The following is a 21,463-nucleotide window of genomic DNA, read 5'->3' as shown; positions in this document are numbered from 1 at the left end:
AGTAGTTTAGAGTCAGATCTAACCAAAGAGGAAATTTTTATGGGTCAGTTGATTCAGGTTGAGAAGGTTCAGGTCTTAGACAAATTCAGACAAGGTTTAGTGGTGGATAGTTGCAAGGCTGTTGGGTGTCATGTGCTAGATGTTTTCATTGATTTAGGTGCTATAGAGGAAGATTGTGTTTGCTCTTCCCATGTTTTTTTTCCCCCACTCAGGATCAAAGAGTTCTTGTTTAGGGATTTGATCATCAGAATGGAAATCACTTGAAGATCAACTCAAGACCTATGGCTGGAGTAGGGTATGAGTTGTTCAAAGGAAAGAGAGGTGAAGATGTAGACCAATTCCTAAGAAGGATTGAATTGGCAGTCCTTAGTAATAAGAAAGATGAAAGATGCTTATGAGCTTAGAATGGTGGGATTGTGTTGTTGGAAGGAGTAGCCAGAGAATGGTATGAAGATGTGGCTACATAGGGTGACAAAGGAGATTGGGATAGGTTGAGGGGAGGTTTGAGAAGGAGATATGGGAAAGTGGATAGCTTTGAAGATCTTTGAAGAGCGTTGAGTAGGTTGTATCAAGGGAAGGAAGAAGAAATTACAGGTTTTGCGAAATAGATTTGAAGTAGTTTGGAGAAGAATTCTGAGTGTTCTAGGAGAAAATTAAGTGCCACCAGACTTTCTGAAGAAAGACAGGTTTATAAGATTGTTGCAAAGGAGAATTAAAGAGAAGGTGGAGCTGAAGGACCCAAATACTTAGGCAGAGGCAATAAGAATGGCTACAAAGCTATGGAGGAAGAAGATGAGGAAACAAGAGTTGGCAAGAAAGGATAGGGAAGCAAGGAGGCATGTGGTTGAACCATTTCCTATGGATATGCATTTGGAAAGGGAGTCCCATGTGGGGGTTCCAAGGGTTGTAGACACAAATAGAGGGCAACATGGGCTTCATCAAGAAATTCAAAAGCTGACAGAGAAAATTGGGAACTTGAATCTTGTTATGCAAGTTATTCAAAACCAAGTAAGAAAACCACAAGGGGAGAGGCAGCTGGATCAGGTCTAGTGCTATAATTGAGGAGAAAGGGATCATATAGTGCCTCAATTTCCTTAACCAAGAAGGGAGCTAGGGGGTATATATCCCATTATTCAAAGACCAGAGGGTAATAGGGATGCTATCAATAGGGATGGAGTTAATGGAAATCAGGTGCCCAGACAAGGAAAAGTGTAGCCTCAAGGACCTTTGGGTAATGTGAACATGATTGAAGTAGTTATGGAAGAGGAAGGTGAGCCTGATTCAATGGCCAATAAGAGGATAAGGATGAAAAGGATCGAATTTGAAGGTGCAGGTAGGGAGACAAGAGACAAGAAGAAGCAAGAGAAGGGGAAGGCAACCATGGAACAAGCTAAATCTAGCAAGCAAGGAAAAGATAGGGCTAGAAGAAGGACAATTGGCATGAATGATTTTTAGTTGGGAGGAGAGGGACAACCCCCTTATAGTATCCTATCTAATGTTAAACTTAAGAAAGCTAATATCACTTATGGTCAGCTTTTGCAACTAAATTCTAGCATAAAGAGATAGTGGCACAAGTTTGTAAGTGTTAGGAGAGTCAAAATTAGAATATCTGAGGCTAATGTGGTTTAGCTAAGTAAGGTTTCTGATATTTTACCTATTGTGGATATCTAGATTCATGGCAGGAAAGTTGAAAAGGTTTGGTATTGATGGAGGAGCCTAGGTGTGTGCCATGTATGATCTTGGGATGGAGGTGATAGAAAGTCTATTTTCACAGTGTGAAGATGGCCAATAGCTCAAAGGTGAAGTGTCTTGGTGTGATCAAAGATTTGGAGTTGAATGTTCTTGGTGAGAAAGTGATGATAGATATGCATGTGATGCCAACAAGGGTTGAGGCATACCCCATCATTTTAGGAAGACCTTGGCTGATTGCTATAAAGTCAAGGACAAGACTAGTATAGAGGTTTCACTGACTTGTTTGTGGATAGTCCTAAAGAGAAGAGGATAAGGTATGATTTAAAGACAGGCAAGATTTTTGATCTTGGATCTTGGAGAGGAGTTGGAAAAGGATACAAGGGCTAATTCAACCTCTATGGACAACTATGATGCTTATTCAACGGAACCTTCAGATGGAGCTAATGATGACATGGGTTTGGATCAGAGCTTGTTGGAGCTAGATGTGGACATGTGTGGAGTGCATAATGTAAGTGAGGTTAGAGAGGCTGGTATGGCTGGTCATGTGGCCGAACAGGATCATGTTCAAGATGTAGATCCCAATGTACCAAAAGCTAAGCTGATGGAGATGCTTGTGCTAGTAACCTGACTAATGTAAGTGAGGTTAGAGAGGCTGGTATGGCTGGTCATGTGGCCGAACAGGATCATGTTCAAGATGTAGATCCCAATGTACCAAAAGCTAAGCTGATGGAGATGCTTGTGCTAGTAACCTGACTAATGAAGAAAAAGAGCAGTATGCAGCTTTATTTGACAAATATCCAAAGATATTTGCCAAAGATTATAGCCAGATGAGGGGAACTTCAAGTGCGGTTCATGAAATAAAACTAAAAGAAGGTGCAAGACCAATGGCTCAGAAGCTAAGGAGGCTGGGTGTTATTGAGAGACAGGTTTTGGAGATGGAGGGCACCAAATTGTTACAAGATGGTTTATTTACCCAGTTGATGATGCAAAGTGGGTTTCCCCTATAGTCATTGTACCTAAGAAGGGTAATAAGTGGAGAGTTTGTGTGGATTACAAACCTCTCAATGCAGCCACAAAGAGGCATCACTATCCTCTCCCATTTCAGGTTGAGATACTGGACCAAGTTACAGGGCATGAGAGATATTCAGTTTGTGTGGATTACAAACCTCTCAATACAGCCGCAAAGAGGCATCACTATCCTCTCCCATTTTAGGTTGTTGAGATACTGGACCAAGTTGTAGGGCATGAGAGATATTCAGTTTGTGTGGATTACAAACCTCTCAATGCATCTGCAAAGAGACATCACTATCCTCTCCCATTTCAGGTTGAGATACTAGACAAGGTTGCAAGGCATGAGAGATATTCAATTTGTGATGGATTTAGTGGGTATTTTCAGATTAATGATAACCCCAGAAGACCAGATTTATTACTGCTTGTTGGGGGTGTTTTGTGACAGGGTTATGCCCTTTGGGCTTCTTTTTAATGCATATGCCAGTTTTTAGAGTTGGATGGATCAGGTTCTTGGCCCATAACTTGGATCCTTTGTTAGATTTTTTATGGATGATTTTTGTGTTTACATTGACAGATAGATCCATGTGGTGAGTTTGGACTTGGTGTTTGAGAGGCTTGATGAAGATGGATCCCAACTCAACCCAGCTAAGTGGAAACTAGAAAGGGCCAAGGTGGTACTTTTGGGCCATGAAATTATTGAGAATGGCATAGCTCTAGATCCTGCAAAGGTGGGAAGTTTTTTACAGATGGAAAGGAGATGGAAAGCCCAAAGTCAACCAAGGAACTTATAAGTTTTGTCCAAAGGCTTAGGTATTTGTCCAGATCTTTTTGTATGCTTGCAGAGCATGTTTATCGTTTACAAAAAGCTAGTTAGTGGGATCCTTTTATGTGGTGTCAAGTGGAGGAGAATGCTTTTGAAAATATTAAGGATATGATTTGTACTCTTCTGGTCATGATGCCTCTAGATTGGAGCCATGTGTTCTATTTGAGTCTTAGTGTTGGCCCTAACATCATGTAGTAGGGGCAGTACTGTGTAGAGAGGCACAAAGCAATCATACATGATGCCTATTTATTACATTAGTAGGACAATGGGTGAAGTTGAGAAGTCATGGCATGAGGTTGAACTGCTGATTTGGATTGTACTCTGGTCGAAGCCTAGTACATTTAACCTACTGAAAATAGAGATATCATGGAAACAGTCGCTACCTGGGTTGTCTAGTTCTAACCTGGATTATCTAACAAAACACCTAGAATGTCCAAACAAGACACAAAAGACATCATAAACACTAAAATTTCACAACACAGAGAAGACACGAGATTGTTGCAAAAGATCAGTTCTTCTTTCAGGATTCATGTACCCTTCATATATTCAGGTTGCATGGAAAATCTCTAGTAACTAACCACTAAGGTTGGTTCACACATATAATGCCGACATACTATTATTAATAACTATTTGTACTTTATGGATTTAACACCTGGCACAACCCGGTGGGTAGATTCACAGAATCCAACCTAAACCCACACTTTTCCTTGATTACTATAACAAAATGAAAAATTTTGTTGAACCTTCACCTAGTGCCCACACCAAAATAAAGCCATACTGAGTAATTGATGGAGAGCCTAGTGCAATACTAGGATCCAACCAATCCTCTCACATGGTTGTCTAGCAAATTGTATACAAAAAAAATTCTAATGGCTTATTAATCCTGAAGAGACAATGTGAAACATCTAGTTCTCCATATTCTCTAAAGGCATGTCCACTCCATCATCAGCATTTTTAGAAACAGTAGACATCCCCTAAGAATCCCCATCAACCGATTCCTGCACACCACCTGGATTAACCAATTATGCATGATCAATAGACTCATGATATAAATCTGTTAAAACTTTACTAACCAAGCTTGTAAACTCATCAGCTTCAATTTACTTCCCTATCTTTTTCACATGTTTCTAAACCTGATCATCCAAATTACCAGTTTGCTTCACATTTTGATCATCCAGATTTAGAATTTTCCCAGTCTTTTGTCTGACCAGTGCTGCAGTCCTCAAACACATATTGTCTTCCAATGTTGCTAGCTGCTAACTCCTTCTCCAACTTTTCCTTCTGCTGCAATACTTCTTCCAAACCTTTACACTCACAAAAGAACCTTTGAGAATATCATATGGTCTCTAAATTAAAGTTAACATTATGTCCTTCACCAAAATCCACACATCATTACCAGATTTAACCATAACAAACTACATCTCATCTAAATCTGCATTAGACACAAGAACCCCTTCAATATCCACCTTAGTCTCATTTTGAAGAACCTGTTTCTCCACCTATAATAATGGAATCATTCTTCTTTGTAAGAGCACATTTTCTACCTTTAATTCAGCATTTGCTGCTGCTGCCATGCTTTGCAACTCCTTCGGCACTTTCTAACTCATTTCCTCCTTCCATTCTCCAAGCAGTTTTCCAGAAAATTTCTCTCGTGTTGTTTGCTGTGAAACTAAAGCCAATTTCACTCTCAACTCTTCAATATAATCCTTATGCTGGTTTTCCATGCACACCATTTCATTTTTCAGCTTTTCCACTACACTTTTTGCATCTCTAACCAATTGTTCCTTCAAACCCTTTAACTTAACCTGCTCCTTGATCAAAACCTACTATTCATGAATAAACATCTTAACTATTTCCCAAGATTTCAAAGCATCTGCATAATACTGCACTTTTCCTCTCACCAAATTTTGATCCAATGTGTCAACACTTCTTCATATCTCCCAAAGACATCACCTGAATTTCAGCTTCATCCACTAAATACCCATAAGCAAGTAAATCTTGATAAATAGTCATCTTATAAGCATCAGTATAAACAAAAGGCAAAACCTCATCCACATTATCTTGATTACCCAATTGTTTTGTGCTTATCCTTTTGCCCAACCTCCAACATCAAATGAGAATGAATAACTCCGGCCCAATTTGTTTCACCTCCTTGCTCAGCATAAAACAAAACCCCATAATTTTCTCTACCAATATAATTAGTCTTCATAAGTAATAACACTCTTTCCAAATACCAGTGCATCTGCAATTTTTGACACTCTGATAAATTCTTAAGAGAAAAATATCCCCTCAGGCCTACTGGCTCCCCAAACTCTTTAACCATGTCTTCATTTAGACACTTGTAGACTAGCTCAACTGTTCCCAAGGGAACCTGAAACACCCTCATATCAACTAAACTCAAATAATGACTCCAGGAATCACTTAACCCCCATTCTTTCTCAGCAAATCAAGCTGAAACGAATCATAAATATTCCCTTTCCAAGCGAGCCAGGGTAAACTGGCAAACTTCCCAACCCTATTTTCCTTAGCCAAACCTCATTCTCCTCCATCAACAAATTAAGCTCTAATTCTGAGTCTTGAAATGGTGTAGCAGGAAGAGAAAATTTGCCCTTACCCTTGCTCGTTATTGGCGATGATTTAGTCTCGGGCACCTCCACCTCTTCCTCAGAAGTAACCGGTGACACATCACACTCCTCGCTCTGCCACTCTATAGGTATTGTGCTCTTGACCTCCCTCCTAGGAAGTTTCTTCTGGGTAGACACCTTTGGATGCGCCATTTCATGCAACAGAGAACACAAATAGTTGCAATGCTCTAGCGATTAAGGCTGCATCATGCAGGACAAACTTTCACCTTTCACCTCAGGCGAGCGAAGTATCTCATGATGTTTTGAAGTAACTTCCACACAAGTGATTAAGACTAAAATCTTTTGTAACACCAACCCCATTCACACCTACTTCATGACCCATAAATGTTTTTAGTCTGAAACCATTAACTAGAGTTTTCATGAAATTGCCTTGAGCTTAAAGAGGTACATTGACCTAGATCCTAGGCAGTCTGAAAAGGGCTGAATAACAGAGTTTGAGCTTCCCAGGGAACTTCCCCACCTAGAATTGTACACCATGACCCAATCACCTTTCTTAAACACCTCAAAATTAATGTGCATGTTCACCCAAGCACTCCTTCTCCGATGTACCACCTCTCTCACATAAGTACTAAGAATTATCTCTTCTTTAAGCTGCAATAGTTGCTCCTACCTATGTCGAATAGACATCTTTGGTGAAAGCTTGTGCTGAACTATACCCTCAAACTAGGTACCACAAACTCCATTAGCACCACTGCTTCCACCCGTACACCAACCGGAATGGAGTCATCATCACTGTTGTGACTTTGAAAGCAGTTCTAAAAGCCCACAAGGCTGGATCCAGCTTCTTATCCCAATCATCCTTGTTCTCAACTGTCTTCTTCAAAATACGAATCAAGATCTTATTTGAACTCTCTGCTTTCCCATTTGCCTGGGGATGATATGGAGTTGATTTCTTATGTAATATCAAGTCCCTGGTGGTTAACTCCTCAACCACATCATTTAAAAATTGAGATCAGGCTTGATCACTAACCAGTTCCACGTCATTATATTGGTATACAAAACTTTAGCCACACTATCTTTCTTATTATCTTTTAAAGCCCAAGCTTCAACCCACTTAGTACAATAATTTGTAGCCCAAGGATGTATCTGTTCTGAGTATACTTTGCTGGTGGATTCACCAGACCCAAATAGTCTAGGCCCCAATTTTGGAATGGTTCCAATGGGAGAGAACTAGATTATCCAGCATTCTGTCTGCTCCATTTTGAAGAAGGAAACCAGGCACCCCTTTGCATATTGAGCATCTCTCAACACAAAAGGCCACCACAATCCTGCTTGCAACACGTTTTTGCCAGTAAATAGGGCTTGAAAAATGCCCCCCTAATAATCCAGCGTATGAGCCTCCTGCAAAACCAAGTTTTGTTCGAACTCCGATACACATCTTGATAATTTGATCTATGCCTCTTTTGTGCATCAGTATAAACAAAAGGCAAAACCTCATCCACATTATCTTCTACCCTGCGTTTCTTATCCACCGAACATGTTTGCTACTTCCATTCTTTTTTTGAAGAAGCAGACAAATCCACATTATCTTCTACCCTGCATTTCTTATCCACCGAACCTGTTTGCTGCTTCCATTCTTTTTCCAAAGTAGACAAATCCACACCTTCGTGCATAAATGACTTGTTTTTATTAAACAAAGCTGCAAGCATCACTGAACATCTTGATTTCCCAATTGTTTTGTGCTTATCCTTTTGCCCAACCTCCAACATCAAATGAGAATGAATAACTCCGGCCCAATTTGTTTCACCTCCTTGCTCAGCATAAAACAAAACCCCATAATTTTGTCTACCAATATAATTAGTCTTCATAAGTAATAACACTCTTTCCAAATACCAGTGCATCTGCAATTTTTGACACTCTGATAAATTCTTAAGAGAAAAATATCACTGGCTCCCCAAACTCTTTAACCATGTCTTCATCTAGACACTTGTAGACTAGCTCAACTGTTCCCAAGGGAACCTGAAACACCCTCATATCAACTAAACTCAAATAATGACTCCAGGAATCACTTAACCCCCATTCTTTCTCAGCAAATCAAGCTGAAACGAATCATAAATATTCCCTTTCCAAGCGAGCCAGGATAAACTGGCAAACTTCCCAACCCTATTTTCCTTAGCCAAACCTCATTCTCCTCCATCAACAAATTAAGCTCTAATTCTGAGTCTTGAAATGGTGTAGCAGGAAGAGAAAATTTGCCCTTACCCTTGCTCGTTATTGGCGATGATTTAGTCTCGGGCACCTCCACCTCTCCGTCAGAAGTAACCGGTGACACATCACACTCCTGGCTCTGCCACTCTATAGGTATTGTGCTCTTGACCTCCCTCCTAGGAAGTTTCTTCTGGGTAGACACCTTTGGATGCGCCATTTCATGCAACAGAGAACACAAATAGTTGCAATGCTCTAGCGATTAAGGCTGCATCATGCAGGACAAACTTTCACCTTTCACCTCAGGCGAGCGAAGTATCTCATGATGTTTTGAAGTAACTTCCACACAAGTGATTAAGACTAAAATCTTTTGTAACACCAACCCCATTCACACCTACTTCATGACCCATAAATGTTTTTTGTCTGAAACCATTAACTAGAGTTTTCATGAAATTGCCTTGAGCTTAAAGAGGTACATTGACCTAGATCCTAGGCAGTCTGAAAAGGGCTGAATAACAGAGTTTGAGCTTCCCAGGGAACTTCCCCACCTAGAATTGTACACCATGACCCAATCACCTTTCTTAAACACCTCAAAATTAATGTGCATGTTCACCCAAGCACTCCTTCTCCGATGTACCACCTCTCTCACATAAGTACTAAGAATTATCTCTTCTTTAAGCTGCAATAGTTGCTCCTACCTATGTCGAATAGACATCTTTGGTGAAAGCTTGTGCTGAACTATACCCTCAAACTAGGTACCACAAACTCCATTAGCACCACTGCTTCCACCCGTACACCAACCGGAATGGAGTCATCATCACTGTTGTGACTTTGAAAGCAGTTCTAAAAGCCCACAAGGCTGGATCCAGCTTCTTATCCCAATCATCCTTGTTCTCAACTGTCTTCTTCAAAATACGAATCAAGATCTTATTTGAACTCTCTGCTTTCCCATTTGCCTGGGGATGATACGGAGTTGATTTCTTATGTAATATCAAGTCCCTGGTGGTTAACTCCTCAACCACATCATTTAAAAATTGAGATCCTTGATCACTAACCAGTTCCACGTCATTATATTGGTATACAAAACTTTAGCCACACTATCTTTCTTATTATCTTTTAAAGCCCAAGCTTCAACCCACTTAGTACAATAATTTGTAGCCCAAGGATGTATCTGTTCTGAGTATACTTTGCTGGTGGATTCACCAGACCCAAATAGTCTAGGCCCCAATTTTGGAATGGTTCCAATGGGAGAGAACTATCATTATGTTAGGGAGAGATCCTCTGGATGGGAAATTAACTTTGCTTATGTGCCAACACAGAAAACTTGGCAAATTTGTTCACGAAGGCTCTCCCCCATGAGAGACCTTTGAAGCTTTTCACAAAGCTTTAAACTTACTTTCCTTTGGAGACTAGTCTCGACTCCCTATCACCTTTTCTTGGAGGTGTGGTATCTCATAACATTTTTGGCACTGCTACTACGAGGGGAAACACCTTTGTTTCTTCTTTCCTCTTGGAGTTTCAGCTCCCATTGCATAAGATTCATGATTGCCTTTGCATTCTAGTAATGCATTGTGTAGGAAATGAATGGATAAGATTTGTGTGGAAGTAAAAAAATCGTGAGAAATTAGTTGTGTTTGTTGTATATGTATGTGGTGGAGTGGTCTTATTCACACTTGGGCACCTAAAACTTGCTTAACTAAGGCCTTAGGCCTTATATACATTTGGCCCTTATTCACACTTGGGCACCTAAAACTTGCTTAACTAAGGCCTTGGGTGGCCAAAATCTCATAATGTATAACTTTTATAGTGCCTTTTCATGACACTTCTTAATGTCCTCAATTAGAGGAGCATACTTGTTAATCCAAAAAGGGATTAACAACATCACTACTAAATATGGCTATAAATCTCTCCTTGGAGAGTGATGATGTAAACAAGGGGTGAGCTTACACTAGAAGTACATAGATGTGCTAAGCTCTTTGGACAGTGGTAGGGAGTCGAGACTAGTCTCCAAAGGAAAGTAAGTTTAAAGCTTTGTGAAAAGCTTCAAAGGTCTCTCATGGGGGAGAGCCTTCGTGAACAAATTTGCCAAGTTTTCTGTGTTGGCACATAAGCAAAGTTAATTTCCCATCCAGAGGATCTCTCCCTAACATAATGATAGTGCACCTCATTTGGACTTATCGTAGGTACACAAGTTGATGGTTGAATTGTGTAACAAGGAGAAATCGGGACAACCGGTGTTTCAATACATGTTTTAGGAAGATCAACACAAGTAGTTTTGTAGGTGCTATCACAGCCACCTTTCCTTTCTTGAAGAGTTTGTGTTGATTTCTTTTGCACCCATTGATATGGAAAATCAAGGGTGGCTTTTGGAATCTTTCTGAAACACTCTTTTACCCCTGCCAAAGCATGGCATTTTGGAAGCCAAATTGCTGTTGCACCCTCATAATAGCCTTGTGCTTTAAGAACATGTTTTGGGACCCATCGATTAACAATCCGAGGTTTAGGCTTGGAAATGATGTGCTTCTTAGGAGGCTTAGCAACTGGACTAGATGGTACAAGTTTGTACGCATCTTTGGGTAGCCACATTGATAATTCCTTCTTACCTGGCCTTCTTTGAGCAGTAACTAGAGTAGTTGGAACATGCCAGCCATGGCCCTCACTTGAGTACTCCCACATCATTTGTTTTGGAGCTTCAAGAGCAGATTTTGATTATGGGTTGGGTAAGGTAGAAACATTACCCCTTTGACACGATAAAGCTCGTGGAGTAGCAGATCCCAAGATGCAATCAGAATCAATTTGCAACTTGTATTGTCTATTCTTCCAATCTAATGAGCAATTGGTAGCACTTAACCACGATCTACCGAGAACAACCTCTACTACTGCCTTGGACTTACATGCCACATAAAAGGGCACTGACATCTGGTGATCCTGAATAGTCATCATAATGACACATTTTCCCTCTATAGGGTTATCTTCCCCGGAGAAGCTTCGTAGGTCCACAGGCATTTGCACAAGTGGTGGTTGACCCAAGGCTATCCAGGTGTCAAACGAGAGAACATTATAATCTGCACCAGAGTCAATTAAGACAGAGACAAAGTAGGTAGTCTCATGAAGATGAAGGCACACTTGAATATTGAATGGTTCGACATATGGCTCATCAGTAGCCAACTGTATGGCCAACATAGAAGCTTTGCGATGCTCCTTGGCTTTTGCAACTCTAGCTTTAGCCTCCTCTTGAGCCTGACGTTTAAGTAGGTCAAGTGCTTCTTTTCGTGTTTGTGCAACATGCATCTGTTGAAGCATGGCTTCAGTTAATGGTTCATTGTATTTCTTGAGACGACTTCCATTAATGAAGTTAGGCATTTGCTCACCTTCTAGTGTCTCTAAACGCAGTGCACCACTTGGAGTAAGCTCATTAATCACAAACGGTCCTAGGCCACATTTTTTGAGCTTTCTCTTATGCTTCTTAAGTGTGTACAAGAGCACCAGGTCTCCTTTATTGAATCGGCCAGTTGTTACATTTCTATCATACCATCGCTTTTGTCTCCTCTTCTCGGCATACATCCCCATTATCGCCAATAAGCGGGTCTCATCAAGCTTTTCCAATTCGTCAACGCGTTGTGAAAGCTCATGACCAGTCCAATCCAATTGTTTAGCTACTCGTAGAGTAGGTACAAGAAATTCAATGGGAAGAATTGCATCTAGCCCAAAAGCAAGTTCAAATGGGGTTGTGCCCACAGATGTTTTATAGGCTGTCCTATATGCCCAAAGAATTGAGTGCAACTTTTGCTCCCAATCAGTCCTATGTCCCTCAACAATCTTTGTGAGTGCTGTGCAGAGAATCTTATTAGTACTCTCGGCTTGTCCATTGGTCTGGGGATGATAGGGTGCAGAACGCTTGTGAATTACCATAAATTCTTGAAGCAAAAATTCTATGACTTCATTTACAAAGTGCACACCTTGATCACTAACGATCTCAATTGGTAATCCATAGCGTGTAAACACGTACTCATACAAGAACTGGGCTGTGGTTCTGGCATCATTTTTGACTGTTGCCTTTGCCTCTACCCATTTGGTCAAATAGTCGGTTGCGACTATAATATATTCTGCATGCGTGTTACGAGCTGGAGGTTTAATGGGACCGACAAAATCAATACCCCATTTTGCAAAAGCACGTGTGCTTAACATAGGCCGCAATGGCATACTGTCCTTTGTGATGGGAGGTTTGGTCCTTTGACAATCGTCACAACGTTTCACATATTCTTCGGCATCCATTTGTAAGGTTGGCCACCAAAGCCCAGACCACCTAATCAACTTAGCTGTGGTATTGCCGGAAAAGTGTCCACCACCAACACCTGCATGTGCATGAGTTAAGATTTTCAGATAGTCAGCTTCACATACACACATGCGTAAGTTGCCATCCTTGCCCCTCTTGTAGAGTTGGCCCTCTATTAGCATATAGTTTGCCGCTTCAATTTTAATAGCCTGCTTTCGATGTTTAGGAATTGTTTGATCCGTATGACCATGCTGAAGGTAGTCCACAATATACTTACTCCAACTTGGTGTAGTTGAAATTTGGAATAATGTGACATTATGAATTGGTTTCTGAATTTTACATGAAGCACAGTTACGAACAAATGTTTCAGCATCTGCATGCATGGTAGGCCACCATTGCCCATCTTGAGAGATACGTCGCACACAAGTAGTAGCTGATGCATGGATTCCATCGATACCTGCATGTGCCCATTCCAAGATCTCCTCATATTGGTCGGGGTTAGGTATAAGCCTCAACACTCCATCATTACCCTGACGATATAATCTCCCTGAGATTAGCTTGAATGGTTGCCATAGGTCCACATTAGGACCCGCTAGTTGTATTTGCCCACTTGTCAAAATTTCTAAAATGGATTCAGACCATCTAGGAGCTGTCTCTACAAGGAAAAGTGTTGAATCTAACATATCATCATCCACACCCACAGGAGCTTTGCCAGAGGTGATTCGAGACAAATGATCTGCCCTTAGATGAGTTGTTCCTTTTCGAACTGCAACTTCAAAATCAAACTCAAGAAGGATGATAAACCACCTTACTATCCTTCCAGTTGCATAAGGTTTAATCACCAAATATAGCAATGCTTGATGGTCCACAAAAAATATGAATTTGTTTGCCAAAAGGTAATGGCGAAACTTTTTCACTGCATGTGGTGTAATTCCTCTCAGCATTGTTCAACTGTCGACTAGCATATGAGATTGGGAAATCCTTATTGTGTTCTCCCGATTGAGCCAAAATACATCCAATTGCAAAGTTGGAAGCATCAATATGGACATGAAAGATTTGGTTCCAATCTGGTGCCCGTAAAATGGGTGCAGTCACTAATGCTTGCTTCAACTTTTCAAAGGATTCCTCACACTCATCCGTCCAATTAAACTTTACAAGAAGAGCATATAATGGTCTGGCTAGGACAATATACATGTAGATGAATCTACGGTAATAGCCACAATGTCCCATGAATGTTTGTACCCCTTTAGGGTTGATAGGCCGAGGTAATGAGACAATGACATCAATTTTATCCATATCTGTTGAAATCCCATTGCGAGAAACAATATGGCCCAAAATTTTCCCTTGTCTTACCATGAATTTGCACTTGTCAGGATTCAAGCATATACGATAAAGTTGACACTTTTGAAACACAAGTCTCAGGTGTTCTATATGATCATCACGCTCTTGTGAGTGAACACATAAATCATCCATGAAAATCTCAAGAAATTGCCTAAGGTACTCCTTGAATACATGACTCATTAACCGCTGAAAGGTTGCTGGTGCATTTGTTAGACCAAATGGCATAACACGATAGGCAAAGATGCCATCTTCAGTAGCAAAGGCTGTCTTGTGTTGATCCTTTGGATCAATTGACACTTGGTTGTACCCAGAGAATCCATCCAAGAAACTATATGCCTTTTTTCCTGTAACTCGTTCCAGAACATGATCCGTGATTGGAAGTGGGTAATGATCACGCACAGTAGCTGCATTTACCTTCTTGAGGTTTACACATACTCGAAGTTTTCCATTTTTCTTGGGCACCACTACAATAGGGGAGACCCATTCAGTGTGTTCAATCTCATAGATAAATTCTGCCTCTAAGAGCTTGTCTATTTCTTCCTTTATCTTCCGTGCGAAGTTTTCATTATAAGTATAAGGACGTTGCTTGGAGGGTTTTGCATCCTCTCGCAATGGAATTGTATGCTGACATATGCTTGGATCAACTCCTTTGAGGTCTTTATAACTCCAAGCAAAAACATCGCGATACTCCTTTATTGTTTGTATTAATAACTTCTCCTCATCTAAGGACAAGTCTGTGGCAATCCACACATAGCGAGGCTCTTCTCCTGGCTTAGCAATATCAATCTTTTTTGCATCTTCTGGACCATCGTATGAAATCCCTGGCACGCTTGGTTTTTGACGCATGGGCTGTTGAAGAACAATCTTCCGATCTTGAAGAGTGTACTGTGTGAAATTGGGAGGAACATTTAGACCTTGTTCTTGTCCACTTGAGTCTTCACTCATTGAAGACCATGCGGTTTTGAGCTCTCCTTTGCTATCTTGCATCGGATTTTTTTGTTCAACCGTTGTCTTTGTATTTCCCACACTCTTTTTTGAATCGGTTTTAGACGTGAGTTTTGGTTTTTGTTTCTTCGTTTTTTTACGATTTTTGCTAACAGTTGTTAGCTTTTCCCCTGCTTGGAATCCATCTGATCGTTTGACTTGGTCTTTGATACTATCTTGTGCTTGGACATAGTATAGATATCCGTTCTTTCCTGAGAAGTGAGGTGGTGGTCGAGAGTTTTCACTCTTAGACTCCTCCTTTTCTTTCTGTAGTCTCTCACGTTGTTCACGCTCATCTTGTCTACTACGGATTCTTTTATGGCTCTTACAGCATTTACGTTTAGGTCGGCTTCAAGGGATCTCTACTTGAACCTCCCTTCCTCTCAAGAGTAGGCGTGCCTTTCCTAACTCTTCCTCAGGGATTGTCACATCATTATTAAAATCAGAGTCCCATCCATCTTCCTTATCAGCATCATTAGCAGATTCGAGTGTTAAGTCCTCTACTGAGACTTCTTCGAGATGCAGAACTATTGTGGATGTATCTCTATAGTACAAATCATCTAGAAGGGCACGTGGTTGTACCATTCGTATAGGAATAATATCATATCCATCTGAGTCACAAAATTGAATTGGCTTCGGTAAAGCACATGTCGATAATGTTGCAAGGACATGACTCCATTCTAATGGATCAATTAAATGCTCAGGGAAGGGTTGTGGAATGTATGCCTCGTCTGATACACTTCGATTACCCTTAAGTCTCTCAGTGTTGAACTCCCTACATGAGGCTCCACACATCCATAGATCTTCTCGCCCATCAGACAATGTAACTCTTGAGCCCTCAGATGAAGCAGAATCAAACTCATCTATTGGAGACCTTGTTACATCACGATATGAGTGATTCCTTAGGTTGACCCTTGTGATGACAGAATCATGTCGGAGGTACAAATAATTGTATCCCCAATCTTGAATCATTTGAAATTGTCGCATAAATGGTCTACCCAATATCACTTCATAGTTTGGATGTTTTCCAAAATCCACTACTGCAAAGGTGTGCTCATATTCAATCCCACATGTGGTGACCAATATGTTTTCAAGCATCCCAAGGGGATGTTCTAAGCTTCCATCTGCTAGCTGCAAGCGCATCCTGGTACTCCTAATAGCTGGTTTCCCCACTTTTCCAAATGGACCTTGTCACAATACCCACTCCTGCACCACTATCAAGTATTGCAGTTGAAGATACTTTTCGCACTTCTAATGGGAGGGTAACATTTCCCTGATCGTCCTCACAAAATTTTCCTACTTTGTTGATAGGAACTGGCATAACATGCTTTGTCTCAGGGTGTATAGTACACTCATGGCGAACCTTTTGTAGCAATACCTGCTCTGACAAACATGTGGCAATATCATTCCACAACTCAAGTCGAATTTTTATCAAATCAAGCAAAGGTAAGGTACAAGCCACTGGTGCTGACAAAATAGCTTGCACCATACTCATATCTTTCTCCTTTGTCAACCTTTTATGCATGGAGGGTATCCTCAAGGTTTGAGAACAGTTCTCATATTCTCCCAGATATGATGGTAAGGTTTTCATTGTATGCTTACTTCTAGGAGAAACAATTGTTTGAACTTCCTCCTGGATGCTTGGGTGTCTAAATTTGTTTTCCGTGCCCCTGGTAAAATCCACCTCAGAGAATGGAGGCGAACTAATAGAAGACATGTTCTCATGAACTGCGGCCCATATCTCATTTGCCATGTCCTCATTAGCATCAATAACTTCATCATTGCATGGGAGGACAAGGCTAGGTGGTGGCAGATTACCTCCTTTCAATCGGGTGTCAATTGGTGCAGACCTTTCGCTATGAGCTTGTGAAATGAGTTCACTTTTCATTTCCCGACTTGACGACACTTCTGGTATAGTTTCTAATGTTGGCTTAAGAGAGGTTGGGCCCCAAGGAATAGGTGGTGGTGGTCCCTCAAGTATTGACTGAGCTTCCCTAATGAGTTGCTGATATACAGCTAGATTGATCTTCTCCTCACGAGGGTTTGGGTATTCTTGAAGCTTCTTGGGTAGCTCAGATAAAGCTACAATGCGACTTCTATGAGCATCAATGATGGCCTCTAGAGTCTCATTCACTTTATCCACAAAAACAGAACCCCCAGAACTATCCTCAGTCGTACTAGCCTCATTTTGTTTAACACTAGGCCCAGGTTGAGGTTGATGTTCCTCATGCACTTCTTGGGATGTAAAAGTTTTATCCCCCATGTTTTGTTTAGAGGCTTCTTGAGAACTAGTGGATGTACTTTTAGTTTGTTTGTTTCGGTTCTTCTTCCGCCGAGTGGTCTTTTTTCTACTGGACTGTAGGGTCTTGTCCACTAGATTTGTCTTTGCATCCCTAGTTCGAGGTGTCTCATCAGTTTGCATTTCTGCATTTCGTGTCTGTGATCTAGTCATGACTCTAAGTGGCACAACATCATCATTCTCAGATGAAGGTGGCGATGGAACTGTGCCTACAAGGTTGAGTGAAACCTTTGGTTGAGAGGAGCCTTCCTCATGTGGTTTTAGCAGACAGTCTTTTGGGAAGTGTTCTACACAACACCCTAGACAATATCTTTCAATTGGTGGAAACTGTTGTACTGTTGTATTTGACCGAGATGCTTGCCTTGAGCGATGTGGACAATCACGAGCCCAATGGGGTTCTCCGCACTCATAATAGGGGCCCATTGGTTTGGCCTCTACTTTCCTTGGCTGCCATTGACCTGAGGGGCCTGGAGTCCTAGGTTGGTAGCCGCCTAGCAACATTAAAGAGTTTTGTTCCCCTGGTTGAACGTCCACCACCCAGTGCTGGGCTTGGGTATGCGGGACTTTCAAAGATATTTTCTTTGGATGAATATGATGCGTATTCCTCCTCCACATAGCCCGGGTTTATTAAGTCTCTACACATTTGAATTGTCATAGTCGACAACCCTCACAGGAGTAGTCCCTGGAGCAGGAGGTTGAGCACCAAGAATAGGTCATGCTTGCTCTTGTGCCATCGGTGGCTTACGTTCAAAATTAGTATACTGTTGATACATTTGTGGAGCCACTCCACCCCTTGGCTGCTCACGTTCCTGTCTCATTCTCGCAATGCGAGTGCATTCCTGTGGTGTGGGTAAAGTTCCAAGCACAGGCTTGGCACCACTTTTTTGTGGGTTGGTTTGTGACTAGAGGAGAAAAGGTATTACAATCCTCTGTTTTATGGTTACCGCCACATGCTCCACAAAGATGAGGACCTGTAGGAAGTACACTCCTCATTCTCTGCTACTGTTGTTGTGGCTGCATGGGTGGACGATAGGTCTGTCCCAATCTTCGTAGTACTAGGTTAGCTATCTGGTCTGGATTTACTAGCGCGCTAGACCCTGAACTTTGGTCATCACCCCACTGATCTCTAGGTTTCACCTCTGGGCCAGAACCATCTTGGAACTTGAAGTTATCGGTGAAATCCATAGCATCATGGCAACACTCATTGAAATTTGTATGCTTCTTCGCATAGAGATGTGTATGCAGTGTTGAATTTTTGAGTCCTTTTAAGAAGAGAGAAATTAATCGACTTTGGGCGGGCTTCTCATCCTCTGGGCAACGATTAATGTACTGCTTCATTCTATTTACACAGTCTCTAACACTCTCATTCTCGCCTTGCTTGAAAGAGTAGATGTGTGCTACCGTGTCATGTTGAATTCCCATCAAGGAAAAAGCAGCAATGAATCTCTCTTCCAAAACTCGTAAAGAAGATTTGTCGAAAGCCTCTAATGCCTGAAACCAAGCCAGGGCTTTTCCCTCAAGAGTGAGTCCAAATCCTTCAATTTGAGTATGCTTATCAGCCACTTGCTCAGCTCGAACTGCTTGCCTAAATGCTGCTACATGGTCGTATGGATCTCCCGACCCTTCATACTTCTTTACCAGTTTCTGAAGAGTTGATGGCCTTACTTGTCTTGAATACTCATCATAGGGCCTATGGCCTCTCACTCTCAGTGGGAATTGTTCCTCTCTTTGGAAAGATGGTCCACATGTTTCCAAAATTGGTGTGGGTACCCTATTACCAGCCTCACCAAACCCCTCCAAAGATCTTGTCACCCGCATTTCAGGAGGTGCATTAATGGGAAGCCGAGTTAGCTCCCCTACCCTCCGATTGTTATAGTGAGAAAGATGTTGTTGTGGTGTGACCTGTGGGTCGCACATTTGGTGTAGGATGATATCTTGGTGCTAGAGTTGGGCTACTAGCTGTGGTCCACTTGGATGTTGAGGGTCCCTCTCTAGTGAACTCTCGTAGGGGAGGAGCAACAGTTTCTCCAAGAAAGGCTGTCTCTCCCGGTTTGGCTATATTTGTTGAGAACACTTCCATAAATAATGGTTGTCCTTTCCACGTGAGTTCCCGAATCTCTTTCCAATCTAAGGTTCGGTATTCATTGGCCCATTTATCAATTATTCTGTTCATGTGTCCTGCAAGCTTCTCAACTACCACCACATGAGCTAGAGGAAGATCCAGCTGTGGCAATCTAGTTGTTGCATAATATCCCTCCAACGAGTCCTTATAGACCTCTTGAAGTGGGTTATCCTGTAAGACCTTTGTCACTGGAATTTGTCGTACAAACTCCCATTGGCTTTCAGCCCCCTGATCCATTTTACTCTTGCCTTTCCTATCCCTTTCCAAATTTAGATCTACAAGAAGTAAATCATCTATGGATGGCTTTGAGGACTGGGCATTGGATGGTCCAGGCATGTCCGGCTCAATGAGTCAATCATCTCTAGACTCCCTTGCTCTGGAAAGTTTTGATAAGTCTAAGAACTTAGTTCTAGAGAGCTCCCCTAATTTGTCTACCTTTTCTGGATGGTAGGTGACTTCGTAGCGAACACCATCTCCACCCATGTACATGTTACCCTGGTCATTGACTAGAGGTGCTCTATCAAGTTCTGAGAAAATGTCTGCGATCTTAACAAGATACCGTTGTTGTGGATCCCTAAAGATCTCAGCTCCTTGAGCATTTGTGTAGACATATTGGAGTCTCACATTGAGTGTTAACCCCATGGTGTCGGCTTCAAATGGATTAAAGGATCTTGAGGGTGTCCTATTTGGGGCTACGGGATGACTATTTGTCGGCCCTAGATTGTCCATGGACAATGAACTAGTTGTTCTAGAGGAAAGGGTATCGGATTGGGATTCAAAAAGGGTTTCAGCAATATCTGCCAAATTTCCTACCGATTTTTTTAAATTTACACAAAAATTATGAATCACACTAAAAAAATACTAATTATGCACAAAGTTACAAAAATTAAAAAATGCAAGAAAATACTAATTATGCAAAAAATTTAAATGAAGAATTACAAAATATGTAAAAAAATAGACTCCTAAAAAAACACTTAATTTATAGAATTTTTTTCTTTTTATTTTTGTTTTTTCTCCTTTTGTTTTGTTTTGTTTTTGTTTTTGTTTTTTTTAACTAATAAATTTCGTGCCTAATTACAAAAAAAATATAAATCTACTAATTATGCACTCAAAAAATAAAAATAAAAAATGCATGCTACTTTACTTATGCAAAAATTTTGCGAAAATTTTAAAAAATGGATTCAAACTACCAAAACTAAAAATTGTTTTCTTTTTTTTTTCTTCTTTTTCTTATCTCTTTTTTTCCTTTTTAAAGAATTTTTTTTCTTTTTTTTTCTTCTTTTTCTTATCTCTTTTTTTCCTTTAAAAAAAATTTAATTGTTTTTCTTTTTTTTAATAAAAAAATATTATTTTTTGTTTTTTATTTAAAAATACAAAATAAACATGAAAAATTAATTAAAAAAATAAAAAAAATAAAAAAAAGAAAAACTCCACCTACCTTATCCACCGCTCACCGCTCGCCGGACTTCGCGCTGGCGCGCACACGCTCGCCAACGTCTTCAATGCACCGCCCGCCTACTCCAAAACAGGCGCTCCCAACTCCTCCGCTTCGAGCTGCTTCTCTGTCGCCTCTGCCTCAGTCACTCTCCCTCAGCCTGACCGCCTTAACGCCTTCGCTTCTCACCCTCAACTGGCCGTCTTCGCCTTCTCTCGGCCACCCTCAACACCGGCTTCGCTCGACCACCTTAACACCGGCCAACGCGTCCTCTGCTGTCGGCTGCAGTTGCTACGCTTCAGTCCGCCTACGCTTCAGTCCGCCTACACCAACGTTTCCACCCGCCTTTCGCCTCCTCTTCTTGCTATAGCCAGCCTTCGTCCGCTACTCCACCTCTTTGCTTACTTGCGCCCTTCGCTAGCCAGACGACCAACAGCTTCGACGCCCGCCGCTGCTACTCAGCTGCAGCACCCCTTTCGCCTGACGCCTTCAACGGATGCAGCCGAGACCTTTATCCATGCGGCCGGCGGTTTCCAGCCACGCAGCCACCTCTCATTTTTATTTTATTTTTTCCTTCACACCGGTTACCTCCACGCCTTTCCTTCTTGCTTCCACTTGGCTGCCTACCTCCACGGCCACTCTTCAACAGCAGCCGCCTCCTTGGCAACCTTCTTTCTCTTTCACTTCTTG

At 41.4% G+C, this 21,463-nt stretch overlaps 1 long non-coding RNA gene across 3 annotated transcripts; it reads right to left on the bottom strand.

Annotated features, from left to right (window-relative positions):
- Positions 1-4,046: 4,046 nt before the first annotated feature.
- LOC147629002 (uncharacterized) lies at positions 4,047-6,413 on the bottom strand. Of its 3 annotated transcripts, none has more exons than XR_015267996.1 (3): positions 6,141-6,413; positions 4,677-4,830; positions 4,047-4,524 (listed from the first exon to the last, which is right to left on the bottom strand). It is a non-coding gene; the product is annotated as an uncharacterized LOC147629002 (long non-coding RNA). The 3 variants fall into 3 exon arrangements; XR_015267995.1 differs by having other exon boundaries at positions 4,050-4,535; XR_015267997.1 differs by lacking the exon at positions 4,677-4,830 and having other exon boundaries at positions 4,047-4,535.
- Between the last annotated feature and the right edge of the window lie 15,050 nt (positions 6,414-21,463).

The sequence above is a fragment of the Cibotium barometz genome, chromosome 18, assembly GCF_041138505.1.
Source record: "Cibotium barometz isolate CiBa-2024 chromosome 18, ASM4113850v1, whole genome shotgun sequence".
NCBI lineage: Eukaryota > Viridiplantae > Streptophyta > Polypodiopsida > Cyatheales > Cibotiaceae > Cibotium > Cibotium barometz.
This window is presented reverse-complemented; position numbering and strand designations above follow the sequence as displayed.